At 31.5% G+C, this 6,065-nt stretch overlaps 1 pseudogene; it reads left to right on the forward strand.

Annotated features, from left to right (window-relative positions):
* Nucleotides 1–635: 635 nt before the first annotated feature.
* LOC125577796 lies at nucleotides 636–3,267 on the forward strand (annotated as a pseudogene).
* The last annotated feature ends 2,798 nt before the right edge of the window (nucleotides 3,268–6,065 follow it).

Raw genomic sequence — 6,065 nt, forward strand, 5'->3', positions numbered from 1 at the left:
TAATGACTCAGCTAAAAACTAATAATAAATTAATGCTAAACTAAGACCTAATAAAAACATGACAAATAATCAAAATTAGCTAAAATTATGGAGAACATGACAAATAAGCAAAATCAAATAATATATGTCTAGTTACAAATTTTATAGTTATATTATTTAAATTAATAAATTATTGACTCAGCCAAAAACTATTAATAAAGTAATTACTCAGCTTAAACCTAATTAAACATGATAAATGAGTAAAATTACTTAAAATCATGGAAATCATGACAAATAAACAAAATCACTTCATAAATAATAATATAGATGTGATGAGATTTTCTTTACTAGGAAAGCCTATTTTTCAGAAAAGTTCTAAGAACATGTGTTATCTTTTTATAATATTATAATGGCCTTGCTGTTTTTTTAACACTTGTAACTCAATCCAGAATCCAAAATATGCTTACAATTCTGAACCAAACAGGCCAGCAACAAAAGCTCAACAAATACAAGTAGGCATCTTTATAATAACCCCATACAATGTGGCATATAAATAAGAGAGAGCTGAAACCCAAACCACTCATAAAAGCTTCTGAGATATAAACAAGAAAGAATGTAAGTTCTTGAAAGAATGTACGCTTTTGTCATGATTCCTTACGAATCTTGCTTGAGTTTTTATTATCATGGAACAGGGAGTATGGTAGTAAGAACGTGTTGAAGCCGATGGACTCTGAGCAACTGAGAGAGTACGGACATCGAATGGTTGATTTCATTGCTGATTATTACAAAACCATCGAAACTTTCCCTGTCCGTAGCCAAGTTCAGGTCGCTGACTTTTCTCTGTGAACATCACTTTGATGTGTGTGTTTACGGTTTAACCAAATTGGAATTGTCATGAGATTAGGCTTTGCTATTTGAATCTCTCTTGTTTATTCATGTTACTTGTCTCTCTGATACAGCCTGGTTATCTTCATAACCTTTTGCCTGATTCAGCACCAGACCACCCTGAAACGCTGGAACAAGTTCTTGATGGTGAAATAACGGAATACCCACTTCCAGTTTTTTGGACCATTTCTGATACTTTTTGGTTGAGCATAGACAGATCTGATGTAAGTTTTCTTTTATGCAGATGTTAAGGTGAAGATATTGCCTGGAGTAACGCATTGGCAAAGCCCTAGTTTCTTTGCTTATTACCCTTCTAACAGCAGCGTTGCAGGGTTCTTGGGAGAGATGTTGAGTACTGGTCTTAATGTTATTGGTTTTAGTTGGGTAGCTTCTCCAGCTGCCACTGAGCTCGAAATAATCGTTCTTGATTGGCTTGCAAAACTGCTCAACCTACCCGAACAGTTTCTCTCCAAAGGTTATATAATCATAAATAACATATATAGGGTGCAACTTGAATACACTTTTTAGAATAAAATCTTCAAAAATACTTAATTTCTTTGCATTCCAAAAATGTTCACCAGTTATAATAATTAAAAAATAGAAACACTATTCTATTTTATTCCATGACATTTTATATTATCCTAGAAAAAAACAATTTTCATTCCAAATCGAAAATGTTTTGGAATAAATAGAATGCTGATTCTATTCTATTAAATTCCATAATAATAATTCCTACATTCCATATATTCCTTTGTATTTCTCACCAGTTGACCTTGTCGTAACAATTCAACTAAACATGTTACTTTAGGAAAAGGAGGTGGAGTCATCCAAGGGTCAGCTAGTGAAGCTATTCTTGTTGTTATGATTGCTGCTCGAGATAAGGTCTTAAGAACTGCTGGCAAGAACGCGCTTGGGAAGCTTGTTGTCTACTCCTCTGACCAGACACATTCAGCTTTACAAAAAGCTTGCCAAGTGAAGTTTTTGCAGATTTGATCAAAGAAAGTTTTGCTAAAAAAAAAAGCTAACTTCCGGTTTATGTGAGTGACAGATAGCCGGAATCCATCCGGAGAATTGGAGGGTTCTGAAGGCAGATACCTCTACAAACTATGCTCTGCGTCCAGAATTGCTTCAAGAAGCCGTTTCTCGGGATCTTGAAGCTGGATTGATTCCTTTCTTCTTGTGTGGCAATGTAAGCACTAGCTAAACTGTTACTTACTCAGAAGCGTGCTTAGTTTCTGAAAGATTCTTTTGTTAATTCCAGGTTGGAACCACTTCTTCAACCGCAGTTGATCCGTTAGCCGCACTGGGAAAGATTGCAAAGGTGGACACAAGCTTTGTACAGAGTTATTATTATTATTACTATTATTATTTTGATGTCAACTTCACTAAGGCATAGAAACTGATAGCTATTTCTCTTTGCTGCGTTCTCAGAGCAATGAGATGTGGTTTCATGTGGATGCAGCGTACGCTGGGAATGCATGCATATGTCCAGAGTATAGACAGTACATAGACGGAGTAGAAACTGCAGACTCATTTAACATGAATGCTTACAAAGGGCTCCTCACAAACTTCGACTGTTCCCTACTCTGGGTGAAGGTATATACATATGATATGCCCTCTTTTTTTCTTTTCACGTAAAACAAATATTGTTTTAATACACAGGATCAGTATGCTGTCACTGAAGCCTTTTCAGCAAATCCAGAGTATCTCAAAAACAAGGTAAGAATAATTTGAGTTTCACCAAAAAAAACCAGGAAGCTTGAGACTATAGCAGTCTCATTTTTTGGGCAGGCCTCTGAGGCAAACTTGGTTGTTGATTACAAAGATTGGCAAATCGCTCTCTCACGAAGATTCAGGTTCTTTGCTCTCTCTCTCAGGAGTACGTCTGCATGCATATATACAATATACTGAGAGTATGTTGTGTGTGTGTTTTAACAGATCATTGAAACTATGGATGGTTTTAAGGCTCTATGGAGCTGAGACATTGAAGAGCTATATAAGAAACCATATCAAACTGGCTAAAGTTTTTGAACAACTTGTCTCTCAAGATCCTAACTTTGAGGTTATCACTCCTCGGATCTTTTCTCTCGTCTGCTTTCGTATCGTTCCTATCGATAACGACGAAAAGAAGTGTAATAGTCGAAACCTCGAGCTCCTAGAGGCAGTGAATTCCTCAGGGAAACTCTTCATTTCTCACACTGTAAGTACTAACATCTCTCTCCCTCTCTCTTTGTTCTTCTTTTGAAACTAAGATATATTTGTATGGGACACAGGCTTTGTCGGGAAAAATGGTTCTACGTTTTTCCATAGGAGCGCCATTGACAGAGCAGAAGCACGTGAAGGAGGCATGGAAGGTCATCCAGGAGGAAGCTTCGTACTTGCTTGGCAAGTAAATAAAACTATCCCTGGTTTTGCCAACAAACCGAAGTACTGGTTTGATTTGGTTAAGATTAAGGAGTTTCCTTTAATTTGATGTTTGTATAGAATTATTAAAGTAAAAAAGTCAGAGATAAGACTAAAAATATGTATTTGTTATTTTAAAATATTAACATGTATTTGTCTCAAACACAAATAATAATAATATTGAATTTAAAATTTTTTTTCTTACAGTCTAGCGAAAATCTGGATTAATCTTTTTTTTCTTTTTTTTTATAACTGTGAGAATCCAGCGAACGAGGTTAACCGACTAATCTCATAAAACTCGCAGCAACCATATATTCTTACCATTTAAGGTAGCCCGAGTGGCTAAACGGAAACTGTGAGTTCGCCGTATTGAAGTTATCCCTCAAGCGCCACTAGCCTAAACCCGTTGGTTATTCTTGATTAAAATGTCTTCACACTTATAAAAAATGTAGTATTCAAAACTTAAAAAAAAAGAGGTGTACTTTCAAATTTAAAATCATAAATAGGATATTTTCAAATTATTTCGAAAACAAAATAACAAAAAACTCTTATATATTTCTTCAAGATTGCATTTCAACAAAATATTATAAAATTTATATTTTAACATATTGTTAGTACCATTAATCAAATTTACATCTCCAAACTATCCATATTTAGATATCTGTATATACATTTTTAGTGAGATAAAAGACAATTGTATCTTTCTACGAGATCTATGACATGAAATCATTTAGGCCCTTACAAATTAGGAAAAATATACCATTGACAAGATGCTTGTGATTCACAAACTCTCCGACGCATTTGACAACGCGTGGTGGTAGAACGTCTGGAGATTGTATTGGAGAAAGGAATTTAATGAATATCATTCCTTTGTCTAATACAATCACTACATCAAACTAAGTCGTATTTTACATTTTCAATTTTCAAAATTCCCTTTTTTAAAATAGGCGTTTAGTATTTGCAAGGCAAGTTTCAGACGCGGAAAATTTGTCCAGTCATAAATGATGAATTCATAATAAGGAGATGAACCATCAAAGGAGCAAAGAGAATCCTCTATACATTATTTGAGAAGTGATTTTGCAACATATCATTTTTATAATCATTTTCACAAAAATAATATGACATGACTATTAAAATTGATGACATAATCTATAGTTTAATATGACATAGACAATTACATTTAGTGTTAATTTATATTTTTAGTAAATTTTTTAAAATATGATAATAATTCATATATTACAGTTAATGTCAATTTATATTTTTGAAATTTCTTTTAGAATATGGTAATAACTCATAAATCAACATTAAAATAAATATATTCAAATATGGCATTACAAATTTCGAAATATCATTTAATTATATATTTTTAAATTATACAATTTTATTGCTAAAATTTTCAAAAATGTATACAATTTTTTATTAGAAAACTATAAAAAATTAATCGTAAAATAATTATTTTCTTATATATCTAAATTTTTTATAAATATTGTTTAATTTTAGTTTTTGGTAATTATCAATTTTTTACAAATTTATTTATTATATTTAATTAAAAGAAATAGATAGAAAAATATATCTAAGATTATAATTTTAAATATATATACATGCATATTCTTAAATATAATTTAAAATACACAAAATTATTTTTATCTTAATTTTTATGTTTAATTAATAAATTTATATTAAAATAGTGATAAGAGAAAGAATTTTTTTTTACAACATTAATAAAATTTTATTTTTAAATATAATTTATATTTATCTGTTTAAAAGAATATTTTAAATCTTTTTACTGCATATGGTGCAGGAAAACACCTAGTAAAAAGTAAAAGAATGAAGATGAGTAAAATAAAAAAATAAAAAGAATAACTATTACTTATATTTCTCCCCTAATTTGATAACAAATATTCTTTGTAAATAGTGTAAATTTTAAAAAATGTTAAATATTCGGGACAAGGGTGGTATAATACATTAGAAGGTTTTGATGGTTTAATGGGAGCGAGAAATACAAGAGTGTGCCAGTAGCCACTCCACGCGGAGATAGAAACTTTAATTTGGGCAATGAAATGTATGAAGAACCTACGACCGTTTACGACTACATTTGCAATGGATTATTCTCAATTGGTGAAGATAGTTTTTGAACCTCAAGAATGACCAGTTTTTGCAAGTTATTTAGAAGATATAAGGTTCTTGAAAAACAGTTTCTACAGTTCAGAGTTCATTCATATACCACGGACGCGGAATGTTAAGACGGACACTCTAGCATACAGTGCAAGAAAGCAATCGTGTTTTGTTTGTCCATATGGATGTTGAACTACCAGTTTGATTTACAGAGTCTGTATGAGTCTGTTTAAATTGCTGACAAAAAAAAATCTATTGTCACAACAATGTACTATGTACATACCATCTTCTTACCAAGTTTTGTGGATTTTTTTTGCTATTTATGTTAAACCATATATTAATTTTGAGAACATCTGTTTATCATAATTGTTGCAATTGATAGGGATTTTTTAGCAAGATACGTTGTAGGTGAGATTCCAGAGAGAATATATAGGGTGAATTTTTGGGATGACCATAGTAACAAAAAAATTAACAAAATAATCATAGCTTGGAAGGTGTGTCAATTTAGTACACCATAGATATTTCACTCTTTTAGAATCGCGTGAATGCTTGAATTACAAACACAATAACCAAATACCATTTTATTTATAATGACGATATAGAATATACTGTTTCAAAGATAAATACAACTATAAGAGATAACTAAATTATTTAGTATTATTATTTGTATAGTTCAAAGTCAT

The sequence above is a fragment of the Brassica napus genome, chromosome A9, assembly GCF_020379485.1.
Source record: "Brassica napus cultivar Da-Ae chromosome A9, Da-Ae, whole genome shotgun sequence".
NCBI classification, from domain to species: Eukaryota; Viridiplantae; Streptophyta; class Magnoliopsida; order Brassicales; family Brassicaceae; genus Brassica; species Brassica napus.